The 20,676-nt window shown below is 49.9% G+C and overlaps 1 protein-coding gene across 1 annotated transcript in view; it reads left to right on the top strand.

Moving 5' to 3' along the window:
* The first annotated feature begins 2,249 nt into the window (after positions 1–2,249).
* The window catches only part of ATP2B4 (ATPase plasma membrane Ca2+ transporting 4), a 94,996-nt gene continuing 76,569 nt past the window's right edge, over positions 2,250–20,676 (top strand). Inside the window, exon 1 of the mRNA XM_081112413.1 lies at positions 2,250–2,681. The gene's annotated coding sequence lies outside the window, so the exon portion shown is untranslated. The remainder of the gene's footprint in view (positions 2,682–20,676) is intronic.

Raw genomic sequence — 20,676 nt, 5'->3', positions numbered from 1 at the left:
CAGATGAATAAATAAAGAAGTGGTGCATATATACAATGGAATATGACTCAGCCATAAGAGAGAATAAAATCTTGCCATCTGCAACAACATGGATGGTCCTAAAGGGTATTGTGCTGAGTAAAATAAGTCAGATAGAGAAAGACAATGCCACATGTTTCACTTATATGTGGAATCTAAAAACCAAAACAAACAAGCAAACCAGAAACAGACTCATAGATACAGAGAACATTTGGCCAGTGACCCAGATGGGAGGAGTTCTGGGGGAGAGGATGGTGGAAAAGGTGAAGGGATTAAGAAGCACAAATTGGCCTTGGCCAGTGTGGTTCAGTTGGTTGAGCATCGTCCAGTACACCAAAAGGTCGCAGGTTCGATTCCAAGTCAGGGCACATACCCAGGTTGCAGGTTCAATCCCTGGTGGGGGTACATACTGGAGACTACTGATCAATGTTTCTCTCTCACACTGAGGTTTCTCTCTCCCCCTTTCTCTCTCTCTAAAAATCAATAAAAGCATTTCAAAAAATTTTTAAAGAAGTACAAATTGGTCATTACAGAATAGTCATGGGACAGCAAAAGGAATATAGTAAAGTTCAGCATAGGGAATGTAGTCAGTAATACTGTAATAACTATGTATGCTGTCAGATGAGTACTAGATCAGTTTGTACGTTACATAAATGTCTAATGGGTTGTATGACTGAAACTAAATAATAGTGCATGTCAACTGTAATTTAAAAATAAAAATTTTTTTAACTGTTTAAGTCTAGTCAGATAAATATACTTTGCTTTAGGGAACAATATTTTTAAAAAATTATTTCACTTTTGTCTGTTTAACTTTCCCTAGCTCAGAAATAGGATGTGGATGAGTTGTTGAAAAATAGGAGGATAAGAAAGTTAGGAGAGAACAGAAAGGACCCAAATGTGAGGAAATTGGGAAGGGTGCTCATGGGCAGAGGAAAACCAGTGCCTAGGGTGTAATTCACAATTCTGTTTCTCAATGTGCATGTGCTTCTTTGGCCTGGGGCAGGAAGGACAGATGGCAAAGGAGGACCCTCCCGGTGTGAAAAGTTGGGTGACGATGGGAGGATCAAAGAGGCCTCTTCTCAAAACCCTGAAGTCGTTGTGGTGAGTCACTTTCTTCACAGCTCTTTGCAACTCTAACCTGCCTTCCATATAAGCATATGTAGATGAGGGAGTGTGTGTGCTGAGGTAGGTGTGGGAACAGCTCAGTCAATGAAGACGTGGTGTGTGAGTGAACCAGTTATGGTGCGTGTTCGTACTTGAAAGCCATAAGGTTCTGGGCGAAATCTATGGGTGGCACTGTTGTACAATGCTGGTAGGTGTGTGGCTGCGGGGGTGTGATTAACAGTTTATAGGCTGTGCGCAAGTGTGCGCGACATCTGACTGTGTGCAGATTAAAATGGGAATGTGTGCTGGCGTGTGATACAGCTGCAGAACAGTCCAGGAAGCCTTGGAGTCCGTCTGACTTGGTCTTGCATCCTGGTTCATCCAGATGTGTAACCTCGGGCCCATCACTGACCCTTGATTTTCTTACCCCTGAAACAAGGGTAATAATAAGGACCTTGTAAGAGTGCCATGAGTATTCGAAAGGAAACCCTGCATGCAAAGCGTTTGGTGCCACAGGCCACACATAGTAGGTCTCAAAAAATAGGCAGCTGTTATCCTGCACTGTGGAGGTGCCTCTTGGGGGTACAGAGGCAAGAGGGAGCAGCATGCGTCCCCGGACTGTGTGGGTGTGATCTGGTGAGGACTGTGTACGAGGCGTGTGCCTTCGCGTGTGCGCACCCCAAGCCATTCCTTTTCCTTCTCCGCTGAGCCCCCTATTCAGACGGGGGCAGCGGGTGAGAGGCGATGGTACAAGTTCCCGCAGACACCTCGGGTTTCTGGTTCCTGTGTCTAAGTGAGTAAGAGGTTGAGGGGCCCCAGGAGCTGCAGGAAGCCAACCGCCTGCACAAGCTTCCTTTTTTCCCTCCGCCCAGCAACGGCTGAGCCCTGCAACCCACCTCCACGCCCCACCTCCGCCCGCACCTACTTTCCTTTCAACAAGTGAGCGAGCCGGGGCGGCCAGCACACCCCCAGGAGGAAGGATTCCTCCCCTTCCTTTCCAGTCCCCCTTAAGACGGACCAGGAAGCAGCGCGGCTCCCGGCCGGGCCACCTTAACGGCGGAGCGCGGCTGGCCCCGCGCCAAGCCCCGCCCCCCTCACCGCTCGCGCTCCGCCCCTTCTCCTCCCGCGCGGCTGGGGAGAGCGGGCGGGCGGGCGGACTGGAGTCGGTCCGAGTTGGCCGAAGCTGTTGCCATGACAAGCGTTTTCTTAAGAAAGCTCCGCCGTTGAGACCAGCCGAGCTGGGGCTCGAGGGGGAAGGCGCGAACTTCCTGGGGAACCATCCTTCCGAGGAGAGCAGGACCGGAGGCACCCGCCCAGCTCCCCGCAGCATTTGCTTCCAGGAACCTGAGGTCCTTCCCGGCGGGAGGGCCGGCGGAGGAGACCGGCCCGCTCTCGGGCCGCTGCAAAAAAAAAAAAAAAGGCAGGAGAGCAAGCCGGCATCTCTAGCGTGGCTGCTCATTGGGGAGACCAGTGGTCACCCCCGCCCTACCCTGTCCATGGAACCCCGGAGGGAGAGTGCTGCTTGCAGAAGCCTGGATCTTTGCTAGAAAGAAAGCGAGGTAAGGCTTGCAGAGAATGAATTGACTCGCGATGTGCAAACTTTGTTTCTTTCCTCTCGCTGGCTTCTAAAACTCCCTGAATTTCCTGTCCCTGGCATATTTCTTGCTACTGGGTTTGGGCTGTGTGTGTGTGTGTGTGTGTGTGTGTGTACGCGCGCGCGCGCACAGATTTGTCAAATACTGTATTTCCTTCCTAGACTCAGTTCTGAGAAATCGTATAATCAAACAAGTGACTTATTTTTGTTTTCCTAGTGTTTGTCATTCCTGGGCCGTGGGGGTAGGGAAATGGAGGGATTGTCCTTTTCACACCCAAATGGAGCTTTTGGAAAAAACAGTTCATTGCCCCCATCTGCTCCTGCCCTCCCCCTCCCGCTCCCCCTGGGCTTGGGAATGAGCCGCTGAATGGAAAACTTGCAAAAATATTTTCCGCGTCTGTTCCCTTTCTCGAAAGCCCCAAAGAGAGATGGAAAAAAAAAAAAAGGAAAAAAGAACGGAGTAAGAAATCTGCAACGAGAAGGAGGGGCTGCGGAGGGGACTGGGAGATGGGCGCACTGGCGGGGGCGCGGGGAGGTGGCTGGGAGAAGTGGGGTGAGGAAGGGGTGCCCAAATGGAATTTCTTCGGCTTTGTGGAGAAACCTCAGCAGTTTCTCTCTGCCACTTGCAAAACATCCTCAGACTTTCACGTCTATAATTAGCTGTGGAAAAGCTGAGAGTTCCCTGCGCCCTGTTGTTTGACTGTGTGCGAAGAGTCAAGAACCAACTGTGTGAGTGTCTCCGAGGGCAACGCCCCGTGCAGCTCTGGTCCCAGAGGGAAGAAAGGGGAGGAGGTGGCGTTGGAAAGTTTGCAATTTCCAGGCTGGTGCAGGGGGGCTGGTGGGCGCTCCGCGGTGGGGGGCTGGTCGTAGGCGTCCTGGGGAGGAGCGTCCCCGAGTGTCTTGGGGCTGAAGAGGGAGACATTTAGGCTGGATTGTCCCTCCCGCCCTCCCGTCGCACACGCTCACTCACATTCCTGGCTGGCTCTTGGGGTGGAGGAGGCTGACTGGCATCCTCCCCGGAGTGAGTGCAGCCTCACACTCCTCCATCTCTTTGAAGGACCCAGCGCGCTCCTCCTCGGCTGGGTGTGGAGGGCGCGGGAGGGGCCGGCCACATCCTGGGAGCGAGTGGGCACTCTGCTGGCCGGAGGCAGCTCCCTCCTGGGCATTCCTGCTGGACTCACAATCACTCGCAGACGCGACGTCGGCGCCGGTTGGCCTGGCTGGGGGGGATGTCAGATGAAGAAATTCACTGGCCCGCAACTGACGCCGCTGGGGGAGGGGAAGCGAAATCCATTCTGCTGCGCCACCTCCGCCTCTGGGTGGAGATCCTCTGCTGTTTTCTTATTTCTTATTTTATTTTTTATTTTACCCACCGCTCTTAGGGTCCTCCCTTCCCTCCTTGAGCCCCTCCCAAAGCTGCCCCTTCTGGTCTTCCAACGTGGAGGTGCCCCTCCAGCCCCCCCCCTGAGCTCCCAGTCCTCTTTGCCTGGAAGGAGGGAAGAGATGAGGGTCTTCGTTGGCCGCCGGGACTGGCCCTGGGGAGGGGCCGTGGAGAGGGGCCTCGGGTCAGGAGGGACTGGGTGGGGAAGGTATGGGGGGAGGAGGCAGGAAGGGGCGGTGGCTCTGAGGGCTAGTGAGCCAGGCCCCCTCCTTGGCTGGACGTGAAGCCCCCACCCGTGTGGGGGTCAGGCAGCGGGAGAGGGAGCAGCTGCCCCCCGCCCCAGCTAGTTTGGTTGGAGGAGTGTTAGTTAAATCGAGCTTAGAAACTGGCGAGAAGGGGCTGGGAGGAGAGCTTAACTGGGGCCCGGGAAACAATAGGAACCAGTTTTCATTTTGAGGTGCTGGATGGTTGACCTGACTGCCCCCCAAAGCTGAACAGCTCTTCCCTCCCTCCCTGTATTCTGATCCAGACGGGAATAAGGGCTTCCCCGTTGGGCAGGGGATCCAAGGTAGAATCCAGCCCTTGTCCTGCAGGAAGAGGGTGGGGGTCCATGTCTTCGCTCCTGCACGGGAGCCCTACCTCCCTGCCACCATCTTGCCAGGGTACACCCCCTAAATCATGACGCTCCCCACCCCCACGCCCTTCCCTCTTGGCGCATAATCCCACCGTTCCCGCAGCGCACCTTCCTATTTTCAGTTCTCTGACTAGGGGTGGGTTCTGGTAGGTTCTAGGGGGGAGGGGTCTCTATTTAGCGTGCTCTGAGGACCCTGCTCCCGCGGCCTTGAGCAGTGGGTCCGGGGCTGCAGGGCGGGATCCTGTTCGACCAGAACCTGCTGCCCCTCCCTGGCGGCTCTGCGCCCGGTGCCCGCCTGCACCGCTGCCGGCTCCCCGCGCGCCTCGGCTCCACCCCCGGCTCTGCCTGGACCCGAGTTCTCGGTGCAGAAGGTGCTCCGAGCCGCCGAGGAGGGAGCCTCAGCCCTTTCCCCTGACAGTGTCCACCTCCGTGTCCCAGGCTAAGTTCAAGGTCAAGTCCAAGGAGCACAGTCCCTTAGCCTCTGGGACTCCCCGCACCTACCACAGTGCCCAAGCGTAAAACAGCGCTTGGTCAATGTTTGTTGGAAGAAGCAAGGAGCATTTGGGGGGAGCCTGGGAATCAACCTCACCCAGGCAGATGCTCCCACAGTAACAGTGGGAGGACGTGGCTGAGTCAGATTAGTCGGATTTCTATGGTCTTTGGTGTCAAAAGAAAGTCAACATGGGAGGGCCAACAGAGAGCAGTTAAGAGTTTCCCCTTGGTGTGCGTGCTGGGAGAAGTGTGGTGGTGTGGTGGGAGGTGAAGTTCCTAAGCACTGGTATTGGGGAGCCTTACTGTTCCCCACTCTCACACCCTGGAGGGTCTGGAGAGGAAAGGGCCTGGGCTGACCCAGCACTGAGCCAGCTGCCACCTGTCAGCAATTCAAGCATTCCACCGCAAACTGCCTCCTACTCAAGAATTTAGCTTCTCTCAGTAACCTCCAGGGGCCCTTTTCTCGTTTATTCTATGCTGCTGGCCGTGACCAGCACCCAAAGACATGGATAAGCCTGTCCATCGAGGGCAGCGGTTCTCAACCTGTGGGTCGCGACCCCTTTGGGGGTCAAATGACCCTTTCACAGGGGTCGCCTAAGACCATCGGAAAACACATATATAATTACATATTGTTTTTGTGATTAATCACTACGCTTTAATTATGTTCAATTAGTAACAATGAAAACACATCCTGCACATCAGATATTTACATTACGATTCATAACAGTAGCAACATTACAGTGATGAAGTAGCAACGAAAATAATTGTATGGTTGGGGGTCACCACGACATGAGGAGCTGTATTAAAGGGTCGCGGCATTAGGAAGGTTAAGAACCACTGATCTAGGGCATTCCAGATCCGCCACGCTTTGCAGGAAGGAAAGGAAAGTGCTCATTCTTGGTCCCCAGGCCTGTTTGGCTTAGGGTGACCCAGGTGTTTGATTTGACCTTGAAGAGGAATGTCCTACCCTGGGCCTCACTGGCTTCCCTGGGGGAATTCTTCCTACCCTCTGACCTCTTCCCCTGAGCCTACCCCTTAGACAGGACTCCCTTCAGTTCCCTGCTCCTCAGCTATGCATTGATTCCTGTCCTCCCCAGTTGCTATTTGGTGGTAGGGGTGAGAAGGAGAGAGGGATGAGAAAGGCAAGGCTCTGGGTCACAAGGAAGCAGAACTCCCGGCCCCCATCAAACTGGGAGAGCATCCTTTCCCCCACTCATTTCCCCTTTCTGTAGAGTGGTCCTAGCAATAAGGCAGGTGCCTGGGCTGGAGTCCAAGGGGCTGGTGTGGAATGTTTTATGCTCAGCTTCCTCTCCCGTCATCTCTGTCTCCTTTTTCCTTTGTATGAGCCATTCTTGTTCCACTGACATACCTCCTCTGCACGTGTTAAAACAGAAATGACAGGGACTTTAGACATCTGCCTCCACCCTGCCCCAGTCCCTTGTGATCGATCTGCCCACGTGAAGGTGGATTGAGGAGGGAAACCAGGCAGGATCTAGTTAGAACCAGAGCCCAGGCAGGGGAGGAGCTGTCGAAGGCCGTTTGTGTTGGGGGATAGTGGAGAGGCCAAAGGCAAGAAAAGAGAGGTGAGAACATAGGTGTCATGGGGCGAGGGTCCCCTGCTCTCCTTTGCCTCTCCTCACTATCGTTCCTGTCTGGCTAAAGCCTTCAGCCTCATCACTTTCTGCTCTGGTTTTCCAAATGGAGTACAGAAATTCAGAAGGATGAACTGGGATGGAATCAAGAGACCTTTGCTCTTGCCAGATCTCCAGGGCAGAGGGAGCTTGGGGTAGTGTGTTACTGGTGGGAAGGTTCAAGACTCTCAGGTTGGCTCAGAGAACCTCCCAGCTCAGAACACCTCCTAGATTTTAAATCAATGCCAGGAGTACAAACCAGCACCGCTTCTATGGCGGGGAAGTGAGCAATACCTAACAAAGCAACATAAGCATTTACCCAGCAGTCCAACTTCTAGGAATTTAACCAGAAAAATGCACATTCACAATTACAAAATGCATATGCACAAGGTGATTCTCTGAGCCATGTTTGTAATAGGTTAGGAAATCACTGGAAACTACCCAAGGTCCATCTTTAATAGACTGGTTGAATGAACAACAGTACATAAATAGTGGAGTACTATGAAGCCAAAAACAAGGAATAGGAAGGAGCCCTATGAACATATATCATTTCTAGAATGAGTTATTAAATGAAAAAAAGCAAGATGCAAAAGAATGCATGTAGTATAACACCTTTGGGTTGAGAAAACGGCAGAATTATTTTTTTTTTTTGTGGACATACATGCGCACACGCGCACACACACACACACACACACACACACACACAGGAAAGACAAACTAGAAATTAATTAAAATGGTTACCTATATGGGGTGGGTGGGAACAAAGTAAAGGAGATAGGAATGGAAGTAAAAGTTTACTGATTATACCTTTTTAGGCAGTTTTTATTTTTAAAATGTATATATATTTATCGACTTCAGAGAGGAAGGGAGAGGGGGAGAGAGAGAGAAACATCAATGATGAGAGAGAATCATTGATCAGCTGCCTTGAAACCTGGGCATATACCCTGACTGGGAATCAAACCATGACCTCCTGGTTCATAGGTCGACACTCAAACACTGAGTCACACCGGCCGGGCCAGGCAATTTTGATTTTTGAACCAGGTAAATAGTTTACATATTCACAAATTAAATTAGATCCAAAGAAAGAAAAAAAACAAACCCTAAAGCTGACCACACAAGTTAACTGTATATCAACTTGATTACTCTATAAGAAAAGAAGTAATTCAAGTAATTGTTTAGTTTAATTCTTTAGTCCTGACTCTATATTCTTAATGGAATATATAGTCTAAGGATAGAAAGAACTGGAAAAAAAAAATCTTAAACTTTACTCTGCAGGTCTGTTATTGGTCATGTCATTGATGTCATAAATTGGAAACTTTTTTGTTTATTGTAGAGATAGATCAAGTGAGGAACTATTGATATTACTGAAAAGTAGGGTTTCACTATGGAAGAAGAGAGACAAAAATATGGGCTGGGGAAAGGTGAGGAAGAACCCTGTGTTTCTCTATGTCCCTCCTAGGTCTGTCCACTGGGAGAGTGCAGAAGCAAGGCTGCACCGTAGCACTGAACACACCTCATGCCCAGGCTTTCATTCCTAAGCAGCACTCCCCAGGGACAGAAAGCAGTGCTCCTGGGAGAAATGGCTGACTTCAGGTCTGGGACTGGGAAACTACAAGTGAGTCATGTTATGCAGAAAGCAAGAGCATGCTCGTGACAAAGGGACATGGGAGTTGGCTTCAAGGGACTCCCACTGCGCAAATTTGGGACACATTGAGCATCAAAAAGAATAACATTAATAGATTGCAAGACACAGCATAAAAAATTCCATGTGTCTATTCTGACAGTTAAAATGGAGCAGGGAGGGAAAACTCTTAACAAATAAATGCCAGCTAATGAAATGTAGAAGTAATGACAGAATTTGAAATGGACCAGTTTGCAACCCCCAGTATAATAGCTGACTTAGGCTAGGCTTACTAATGGATGCTAACCCCATTGAGAACAAGGTTGGTCTCAGTGTATCACCTCGTGGATTACTTCTTACAAAAGGAGAAACCCGTCTTTACAGAGAGTCAGCGCTATCCACCTTAACCAAGTAACCAGTGCTAGTGGGATTACCTGGCATTAATTCCTCTTGATATGCTAGAACAGTGGTTCTCAACCTTGGCTGCACATTAGAATCACCTGGGAATCTTTTTAAAATCCTGATTTCTGGGCCTCATCCTCCGGAAATTCTGTGTCTTTGTTATGGAGGGGGCCACAACATTAGTAACAAAGAAACAGAATTTCCGGAGGATGAGGCCCAGAAATCAGGATTTTAAAAAGATTCCCAGGTGATTCTAATGTGCAGCCAAGGTTGAGAACCACTGATCTAAGTGAAGGGTCTGAGTTGTTTATTGTACTTTGTTTCCAATGCTTCAGGTTTGAAATTTTCCTAACACTAAGTTGGGGAGAGAAGTCAATGTCAAGAAGGACTCCTACAGCCCTAGACTCCACTCACTCATCCCCCAAACTCCCGGCCAAGTAAGCTCCCTGGTCCCCACTGGCACACACACAAGGGAGTCCTGACAATGTGATTTCCCTCTGGGAGTCTTCCCTCTCACCCTCATTGCTGCCAACACCAGGCTTTTCCTTCCAGATGGGAAGCAGCTGGGCACAGTGGGTGGGCCAGCTGGGCCCCGGGGCAGCAGGTGGGAGCAGGCATCCCCCCACCCCCCACCTCCTCCCATCCCACGGGCCAGCTGAGGAAGCCTACACACAGAGGGCTTCCAGAAGCACTCACCTTACCTTTTGAGGAGGGGTCTCCCAAGGAATCCATCAGAGACATCCTCTCTGAATTCTATAATCGAGTGATTTGGAGAGAACCCAGCTGTGCCTGCCCTGATATTTCAAGCCTGGGTTAAGCAAGACCTAAAGCTGCCTAAAGACTTGGCACTGTCTGTGACCCAAATCACCATGCTGCCCCCACCCCCTCAGCCCAGCTCTGGAGAGAGATCAGGTTTCCAGGACTGCTCATCTCTCTCTCTTTCTCCTCTCCCTGGAAACCCTGGGGCCAGGCCTAGCGTGACTCAGGCTCTTTTCATGTAGGAGAGGGCTATTATTGATCCCTTAGTCAATTCCCCTTCTGTCTTGCTAGGGAGCCTGAAAAAGTGGGAGCCAGGAAGTTGGAGGGGGGCAGACAGGGAGGAGTTTGTTCTCCGGTGCTGCCAGGGCTGCCAGAAGAGCACGGGACTGGGAGTCCGGAAACTGCTGATCTGGGCCGCGGTGGGACCCAGACCCGGGCAGCTGATGAAGAGGAGCTTGGATACAGGCATTTCTGATTCAAGACCCTCCTTTTCTACAAAGAGGCAGTGCTCTCCGTGCCTACAGCACACCCTTTTGTCATAGACCAGTGATGGCGAACCTCTGACACGCGTGTCAGAGGTGACACGCGAAATCATTTTTTTTGGTTGATTTTTCTTTGTTAAATGGCATTTAAATATATAAAAGAAATATCAAAAATATAAGTCTTTGTTTTACTATGGTTGCAAATGTCAAAAAATTTCTAGATGTGACACGGCACCAGAGTTAAGTTAGGGTTTTTCAAAACGCTGACACGCCGAGCCCAAAAGGTTCGCCATCACTGTCATAGACTGTAGCACAATCTAACAGCCTGTAGTTAAGTTCCATCTTTCTACTGGGGGTGACCAACGGAGACCTGAGAGGTTCTGCCTTGTGGGTAGCCACCCTTGAGGTCTAAGGGTAGGACGTGTATTAATACTCCCCATCTCACCTGCCTGGTCATTCAACTGAGAAGTGCCTACTCGGTAGCTTCCGAGGCCACAACTTGACGATGTCCTAAGCCAGAAACAGAAAGATTGGCTGGAGATACAGAGATCCAAGCCTTCAGCGTGTTCACTATCTCCTAGGGCTCATGATCCCCAAATAGTCACTAGGTCCAGCCAGATGAAATTGCCAACATGCGACCACTTTTGACCCACAAAAGACAACTGAATATGGTTCCATCTGATATTAGTATGATTACACACTGGGAACCAGGAACCAGTCAATGCTAGGGGATGCAGAGAGAAGGTTTCCATCTGAACTGTGGGTTGGGTTTGAAAAAAAAAAATTTGGGTAAAGTTTCCAGCTGCTAGGCCAGTCTGCCTTCCCTCTCTTGGCCCTGGACGTAGACACATTGGCTGAGCCCTTGTCCAGACTCTGGTTGAGAGCCCAGCATTAGCCTTTCTGGTAACTGGCCAGAGCTGCTGCCCATGGATAGAAAGGAGAGTGCTGTCCATTTGTAGTCCACTATTCGTGTGCCCTGAATGCCCTGCTTCATATCTTAGGAACTAAGGAAGGAGGAACCTAAGAAAGGAGGCAGTAGAAAAATACTCATCCTATTCTTCACCCTGTCTAGTGGCAGATAGAGCAGGGACACACCCTTAAGGCCTCATCTGGCACAGCGTCACATGATGCTGGGAGCCAAGGGGTGTTGTGGGAATGGGGAGACCAGAATTTGGCAGGGCTCACCTGGAAGTCATCCTTGGAGGAGGTGCTTGCCAAACAGGATATGAATGAGGAGAGGGGACAGATTTGATGGAGAAGAGGATGGGGGAGGGGAGGAGGTTGGGAGCAAGGGTGGTGCTGCTGCATCTGGTCGAGGACCCTCACCATCATGGAGAGTCAGATGCTCTGGCAGGTGAGTGAGGCTGTCTCCCGCCCACCTGCACCCCCCACTGGGCCACCTCATCCTGGAGCCAGCACCGGTGTCCAGGGCAGGATGGCGCCTGGCCTCAGCAGCCTGCTTTCTGAAAGTCTGCCCATGGTGCTCATGGACCCTTAGGGTGATATCTGGATGTGGCCTCCCCGCCTTGTGCACGACAGCCTCTGTTGGGGAAGCATCAGAGGACATCTGTTAGGATGCTGGAACAGGTGCAGCTGCATCCAGACTTCCAGGGGCTTTCTGACCTTGGTACAGAGGACGTCCATCTGTCACCAGGCTTTGGACCAGGTGCAGGGGTTGGGGAGGGAGGGTGTTTAGAGCATTTGAGATGGATAGAGTTGAAGAAATGGTCCAATTTCCCTCTTTTGTAAGTGAGAAAACTGAAACCTAGAGAGCTGCGCAAGGACACCAGACTAGTTTGAGCCTGAGCCAGAGCTGGAGGGGGCCTGTGAGTGGGCCCCTGACCCCACCAGTGTCTCACTTTGTGACCTAGATAAACGACAAACCTCCTCGGTCCCCAATTTCGCTACCCGTGTCAGAGGGAGAACCATTCCAGCCCCTGCAAGGATGCTGTGTGGCGTGAGGTCATGTGCTAGGAGCACTTGGGAAGAAAGATGCTAGAAACCCTAAGTTCTGTGCCGGGATGGTTGCTGCTATTATTAACAATTAAGGTCATTAGCATGCGAGAAGATGCAGAGGAGAAACACTCTAGGCACCACCTCCATCACGGTGCGGCTCCCAATGGAGCTGCGTTTCTTCTCCTGGCCCTTCTGCAGCCCCGCTCAGGCAGCGTGGTGAGAGGGTGCAGAAGTCCTGGGGAGGCCGGGCAGAGCCTTCCTCCTGCCCGGGCACCCTTGCCCCTGCCCTTTCTCTGCGTAGCTTCTCTGAAAGGTCAGAGGAAGTATGGAGGGAAGCACTCTGACCAGTTTCTTCCTCAGCAGCTGACTCAGCCCGGGTGGCTGTGGAGCCCTGATTTGGGGGCTCCGAGTCAGCAGAGCGAGGTTGCTATCATGTGACAACACAGGCTGATTGTATTGCCAGAGCCAACCTGTCATTCATGCGCTTGCTCATTTGTTTATTCAACAAACATTGTCGTGGATTCACACTGCAGGTCAGGCACTGTGCTAGGCGTTGGGGAGAAGTGGTGTCCAGGGGGCAGGGAGTGGCTGCTTTCAGCCACAGGATGAGTGTCCTGAGCCTGGGGTGTGCAGCAGGCCCTGACGGGGACAGTGTTCTAAGGAACGTGCACTTGTGTCCCTAGAGAACACTTGCACCCCGACCTCAGGAAGAGAAGGCCTTGACTCCATACACAGTTGAACTGGAGGGGCCTTGGAGACCACTGCAGGAGAGCCCCCAGGTTACCAAGAGATTGCAGCCTGTGGTGAAGGACTTGCCCTTGCCCTTGGCCAGAGCCAGGCTTCTCCCGGGCCAGGGCCTGGCGCTGGTGCTGAAGCTGGGTGCTCAGCTAGCCTGGTATGTCTTTCCCTGGGGTGGGACCCCCAGTGTTACCTGATTTTGACACCCCGCCCCCCGGCTTATACTTTGGGGCCTCTGAGTCTGCTGGGATGCCCAGAAGGGATCTGAATGGAACCTTGGAATGAAACCCTCAGTTTCTCTTGTAATCTTTACTTCTTATTTTGGCCCCTCGCCCTACTTTCCAGAGGTAGTGTAGTATTACAGGATAAAAGAGTGGACTTAGATTTGGTTGGTACGTATTATACACACTTATTGAGCCTCAGTTTCCCCATCTATAAAATGTGTAATATCACCTTCCATTATGCACCCTCTAGAGTGGTCTGATAGACAATGAGACCTGGGAGGCGAGAGCTCTGCACAAATGCTGACGTGCTAGGTCTGTGTGCTGCCCTCTCACTTCCGGCCCTTCTCTTCACTGCCCAGCCCCACCACCTCTCTCTCCACTCCAGAGCCTGCTCTTACCGTGTCTTATCTCCTCACCTAGCCCAGTGATGGCGAACCTTTTGAGCTCGGCGTGTCAGCATTTTGAAAAACCCTAACTTAACTCTGGTGCCGTGTCACATCTAGAAATTTTTTGATATTTGCAACCATAGTAAAACAAAGACTTATATTTTTGATATTTATTTTATATATTTAAATGCCATTTAACAAAGAAAAATCAACCAAAAAAGTGAGTTCGCGTGTCACCTCTGACACGCGTGTCATAGGTTCGCCATCACTGACCTAGATCAAGACCTACAACAATACTTGTTGTATCTTAAATAATAATAACCACAGTGCAAGCGATAGTCTGAGCTAACTCACATTCATTCATTATGTGCTAGGTATTAGATTTGGGTTCCTCATTTAATATTCTCAGTAACTAATGAAGTCAATGCTAGTGTTGTCTTCATTTTATGGGTTAGTAAAGATGTTCATAAAGCATAAGGCTGAGGTCCTAGCCTGCTGCAGCCCATATATGGATTTCCTCTTTCTATTGCTAAGTGATGGACTGCTTGACAAGAAAAGGGAGAGATTCAAGAGCATTTATTGAGTGTCGACGAAATGCCAGCTGCTTTCAAGTTTTGTCACAACAACCACCTGAGACGGGTACAGGATTTGTCTTGGAGATTATCTGGTTGTAAGAACAGAAACCCACTCAAAGAAGTGAACGTAAAAGGGGCTTCACTGGGAGGTCACAGAGGAACATCACAGACGTGGTGTGGGAAGCACAGTCCCTGTGTGGACTGTGCCTTCTGTAGAGCCAGAAAGACTCGCCCCGTAGCCACTCCCTTATCCATGTGAGCACCCGGGGTGGCTAACCAAGCCGCAGGTTCAGTGGCCAAGTTTACAGGACCTTCCCACTTACCTCTCCAGGGTAAGTTAACTCAGCCTGTCAGTCCAAATGCCAGGAGATGCTGGTTCCAGCCAGGTCCAATGTGCACCCCTGCTGTCTGTGGCCTGCTGGGGGGGGAGTAGGTCTATCCCTTCATCGGGGCCTATGATGGGAGCAGGTGTTTCAAGGGGGGAAATTCCTTGACCTTAGGTGGATTCAAATCAAAGGATGCTCTTCACCTCACCTGACTCTCTCTAAGATATCATGGAGATGATGCCCTGGTTGCAGAAATAAGAGGCCATGTGAGTTGTCCTGGAATATGTGGGTTTAGGTGTGCCTGGAAAATAGGTTACCATTTTGAACCCTGCTCTATGCCAGGCGTTTCATATACATTATCTGTAATCATTATAACATCCCTACAATATGCTATTGTCTCTGTTTTACAGATGAGAAAGCTAACATTCAGGGAGTGAAGTAGCTTGCCCAGAGGTCATCTGGCTGGTTAGGGTTGGTTATTTGACCCAGGCCTTCTCTAACACTAAGATCTATGCTCTTTCTTTTAAAAAAGAAAGAAAGAAAAGGAAGGAAGGAAGGAAGGAAGGAAGGAAGGAAGGAAGGAAGGAAGGAAGGGAGGGAGGAAGGAACTATTTCACTTTGATTCTGTTGGAATGTACGTTCCATGAGGGCAAGGATCTTATTCTTTTTGTTCACTGATGTGCCTCAGGCACCTGTAACAGTACCTGACACATCATAAATGTTCAATAAGAACATTTCTGAGTGGACTTTGCTTTGGTATCATCTGCATGCCTGGGCTTCCCATGGTCAGAGAAGAAAAAGGAAGAGTCTAGGCCGTGGAAAAGGGGCCACTGAAATATGTAGGGGTGTGCCTCTGGGTGTGCCTCTGATTCTACTCAACTCCCACAGTCAACTCTGATGGGGGCATTAGGCACAGTCCCTCAAAGTGGAGGAGTCCAGGAAAGCATAGTCCTAGAGCCCTATACATCAGACACTCAACCCAGTGAGGGGAGCAGGAGAAAGGAGAGACCCCTAACACTGGGTCACCCACTTACTGAGCCGAGGAAACGGGATGCCAAGGCCCGATTTCCACTGGGTTTTCAGCCCCGGGGGTGAGAGTTCACCAAATCCTGAATCTCTCCGGGTGCCTTTCTCCATAGCAATTCCCTATGTCCTCAGCCACCAGTCAGCCTTCCCAAGGCCAGCTGCATGGTTTTTTATCACAGCACAGATTTGGGAGAGTCAGTGGAACTGGGTTCCAGTCTGCCTGGCCAGCTGTATGACCCTGGACAAATTATTTAACCTCGAAGACTCCATTTTCTCTGGAAAATGAGGATAATACATGAATATCAAGGGTGATACATGTTCCAGGAGCCTGGCCCATAGTAAGTGTTTGTTGAATTTTTATTTTTCCTCTTCCGTCCTTCCATTTCTCTTTTCCTTCTCCATGGATGTTGGCACAAACCTGCCCATCTTCTCTCTGCTAACCTTTGGCTTCACACCTCTATCAGAGGATTATAGTCTCTTTCCGCCAGTACCAGAAAGGACCAGTAGCCCCAGCCTGCCGCCAAGGGCCTGCCGAGGCCCGGGGACTCCATCATTTCCACATGACAGGCTGTCCTCAGTGCCAGCTCTGGGGTTGTGCTTGATGCTTGCGCAACAAGAGTCCCAGCAAGATAAGGCAGAGTGGCAGGTGCGGAGCTGCACCCACCTCGCCTTGTTTGTTCCTGCCCTGCATTCCTCCCCCAGGAGCAGATGCTGTCAGAGCCACTGCTGGGAAGGAAGTTTCTTGTTGATGGAGAAAACCAGGCTGAGCTCCACTTGCTCATGGAAACTGGGGCCGAAGGATGTGATCACCATTTGGTCCCCGAGAGAAGCCACCGGCTGTCATCCGCATGGAGCAGGCCACTGGGTACGCAGCCAGGGGAGTCCCAGCCTGGGACTTCCTCTCGCCCCAGGGCACACCCACACAGAACTTTTAGGGACAGCTTGGCCAAGGCAATGCACGAACCAGAACTTGCCTTCCCTGCAAGGGGCTTGGCATTGAGTGGCTGGGTTGGGTCCCTGTTCTTGCTCCTGCTTCCGATCCATCATCACCTAAGTGCTCCAGGCTCTCTTGGGGTGGGGGAAGTTCTCCAGCCCCCTTGCAGTTTCTCAGGGATGGGAGATGCTTTCAGAAGAAGTGAGGGCATGGCGATGAGCTGAGAGCGCGTGCGAGCAGGCCTGAGGCAGCAGGGTTGATGAGATGTGTCAACGGGTGAGTTCTGGCTGCGGTATCAGCCCAGCCCACTCACAGCCTATGAGCTCCTTGAAAGGAGAAGTGGTGCCTTCGTCATCTCTGCATACCCAGTGTTTAGCACAGTGCTTGGCTCATAGAGTCATCAGCCATAAACGATGGATGGATGGATGGATGGATGGATGGATGGATGGATGGATGGATGGATGGATGGTTGGTTGGATGGATGGATGGATGGATGGTTGGATGGATGGATGGATGGTTGGATGGATGGATGGATGGTTGGATGGATGGATGGATGGTTGGATGGATGGATGGATGGTTGGATGGATGGATGGATGGCAATAAGCAGATACAAATTTTTCTTTAACTAGAGTGCAGAGCACAGCAAAGTTTACCTTTTTCTTTCCCAGGGTCACCATCCCTGTTGAACACTCCATCGCCTCATGCCTGAGTAAGTGCAAAGGCACCCTAGTGACAGGCAGGTGGCCTGGAGGAATGAGTTCTAGCTTGGCAGGTGAGGGGCCCGGGATTTGAACCATTTATCACTTTTGGGAAATCACTAGACCTTTCTGGGCTTCAACTTGGTCATGTTTAAAGTGAATACTTTGGCCTAAATGTACTTCAAGGACATTTCAGCTCTCAAATTCTCTGCCTCCTCCTAGCTAAACAGCCGTGCAGATTAATGATAGTTGGTTAAAATTTTTAAACATAAAATTTCACATAGAAATCCAAATGTCTTGCTTCTTTTCAAAAACCAGAAGCTCTGACAGTCCCGGCCTGCCGTTCCCCGGGGCAGTGGCCAGCAGGGACTGTCCCTGCGCTCCCTTCCGACCAGCCTGTGCTTTCTGGCTCACCGCAGCCTCCGCCTCTCCCTGACCCACAGTGCTCAGCCTGCTTTGCTTATTTTTGTGCCTGTCTGGTCCCAGTCAGCATTTGAACGTGCAAACCGAGAATGGAAAAAATAAAACTTCTCAGAGCGAAGCCAGGGCACTTGGGTGGCAGGCACCGTGGGGATCTTCCTGGGACGTTGGTGACTGGGTTGTGTAAAGACACCGTGGTCAGTGCCCCAGGAGACTTTGCTTAGGGACTGGGCCTCCCAGAACTGTTGAGCCCTTGACTGACGGCTGTCCCCCTTCACCCACCTCCCCCACCTTGGGCCCCGCTGGGAGCTTGGGAGGCTCCCTGGGGCCTCCTCTGTGTAACTCTGTGTGGGCACTGCTTGGAGGTGGGGAGAGGGCTGGGGCTCCATTGTAGGAGGACTTTGGCAATGGTGGCAATTCCCCTTTCACTTCTTTCTTTTGTCCAACCTCATCTCCTGGCACCTGTTGCCGTAAACAGCTGCACTTTAGAGCTCCCGGGGCAGCCATCCCAATGCCCCTTGTCTCCCGGAGTTCACCTGTGCCCCGTTTATGTCAGAGCTGTTTCCCACTCAGCTCCTTGGCCATCCTCTCTGAGCCCTGGCAGCTCTGCCATCTCCTACCCTACCCAGATAGAGCATCCCCTGCCTACCCCTGTCAGTCTCTTCATACCTCTGGGTTGCATACTTTCTTTTTGAGGGTTGGAGGAACCGGTTCTTTATTTTAAAAGGACACTTGTTAATTTTCAGTATCAAAACTGTTGCACTGTTGGTTTCTCTTTCTCCCAAATGGCCCCCAAAGAGACCGCACCAAAGGAGAGGTCGTTGTAAGCCAATAAGCTGCAGGGTGCACACCGCACCGGCCTCACAGCAACCTCACCGAGGAGGGGGTCTTGGGTAGGGGAAGGAACCGGCAAAGGCCAGCACAGCGCCAGCCCAGACCAGAGAGCCCTCACAGCCAGATGGGATGGCCAGTGCGCCCCAACCCCAAGGAAGCAACGTTTCAAAATAATACAAAATTTAAAAACAGTTTTGTCCATGTGTACATAAACTATTCAAGATTTCTCCAGCACCAACTGGTGTATACTTTTCTTAGGCTTGTTTTTTATAGTTTATTCTGAGGTCTGATCTAGCCCTGTGATTTTTTTTCCTCCCAAGAGCTTCTCTGTTTGCTTTCATCGCCCTGGCATTGGTCAGTCATCTTTCCTCCTATGACACCCTCCCCTTGTCATGGCTTCCTTCTCATATAGACAGGGACATCTGAACTCCGGTTTACATTATGATGATTCTTTTTTAATTAAAAATAAATTTTTTCAATTACAGTTTACATTCAATATTATTTTGTGTTCGTTTCAGGTGTGCAGCATAGTGGTTAGACAATCATATACTTTTACAAAGAGTTCCCCCTGATATGTCCGGTACCCACCTGGCACCATACACACTTACTACAGTATCATTGACTATCTCTCCCATCCTGCACTTTACACCCCATGACTGTTGTGTAACTACCCATCTGGACTTCGCATTCCCTTCACCTTTTTCACCTGACCCCCCACTCCCTTTCCCCTCGGCCAGTCATCAGTCTGTTCCTTGAGTCTGTTTCTATTTTGTTTGCTTGTTTATATTGTTCTTTAGATTCCACATATAAGTGAAATCATATGGCACTTGTCTTTCTCTGACTATTTTCACTTAGCATGAGACCCTCTATCAGCGGTTCTCAACCTGTGGGTCGTGACCCCTGAAAATACTTCCTGCAGATCAGATATTTACATGACGATTCATAACAGTAGCAGAATTACAGTTATGAAGTAGCAACAAAAATAATTTTATGGTTGGAGGTCACCACAACATGAGGAACTGTATTAAAGGGTCGCGGCATTAGGAAGGTTGAGAACCACTGCAAGTGCATCCAGGCTTTTGCAATCAATCCATTATGATGATTCTTGTCCCGGTCACTTTCAGAGACATGGCATGACTTTTGGTGTTTCCCAGGTATCCTTTCATCTAAATCAGGGGTGGGGGACGTCGGGCCCGCAGGCCCTGTAAGGCCCACAAAATCATTTGGTCTGGCCCTGCCAAGGCATTGGGGGTGAGTTAAATTAAATGTTGGACCAAATACAGCAGGCTCACATTTATTATTATTATTATTATTATTATTATTATTATTATTATAGCAGGCTAACTTTTAAGTTGATAGTTTTATATGGCCCGTGAATGATGTTATAAATATCCACATGGCCCTTGGCAGAAAAAAGGTTCCCCACCCCTACTCTAAATGGTGGGTTTTGAGCTAGGCAGGTCTTCAGTTTTTTAAAGATACTTACTTTCTTTTTTCCTGAGTGTAAAGCAATACATAACAATAAATCCCTAACATTCACTGAGCACTTACTATCTGTCAGGCGCCACGCCAAATGCTGACATTCCATGACCTCATTTCCTCCTTTGGACAACTCTGTAAAGTAGGTGTCATTCCTGGTCTTTCCCAGAGAAGAAAGGGAGGTTCAGAGAGTGGAAATATTTTATCCAGGGTTCCATGGCTACTAAGTGGGGGATGTGGAATTCAAACCATGTCTCTTAAAGTCTGAACTCTGTTGCTTCCATATAAGATCTTTCTAGAAAGTTTGGAAAATTCAGAAAAACATAAAGGAAAAACATAAGATTTCTATAAGTCCAGAGATAACAACATTTTGGTATGTTCCATTTTATTCTCTTATTTCACTTTTTTTAAAAATATGTTTTCCCTTTTTTATTGATTTTGAGAGAGAAAGGAAGGGAGAGGGATAGAGAGATAGAGACATCGATTAGAGAGGAACATCATCGATCGGCTGCCTCCTGCACGCACCCCTACTGGGGATCGAGCCCACAACCCAGGCATGTGCCCTGACCAGGAATCGAGCCTGCAACCTTTTGGTTCCTGGGAGGATGCTCAACCACTGAGCCATACCAGCCAGGCCCCTTTTATTCTTTTATATATGTGAGTGAATATATACATTTTTTAATAAATTGGAAACACATTGAATATTGAATTGTTTTTAAATTTTATTTGTTGATTGATTTAAGAAAGAGAGGAAGAGGGGCAGAGAAAAATCTATTTGTTGTTTCATTTATTTATGCATTCATTGGTTGATTACTGAGCTACCCAGCCAGGGCGAATATTGAATTTTTTTATTCAGATCTTTTCCTAACCAATACTATATCATGAGTGTTTTCCTACATCATAAGGAATTGGCCACCAGTCAGTCCCAAACATGGTTATGGAATCCAATAATAGCGGACAAC

Source organism: Myotis nattereri (assembly GCF_964212035.1).
Source record: "Myotis nattereri genome assembly, chromosome: 18".
Taxonomy (NCBI): domain Eukaryota; kingdom Metazoa; phylum Chordata; class Mammalia; order Chiroptera; family Vespertilionidae; genus Myotis; species Myotis nattereri.
The sequence above is the reverse complement of the archived record's forward strand: the minus strand, read 5'-3'. Positions and strand labels throughout refer to the sequence as shown.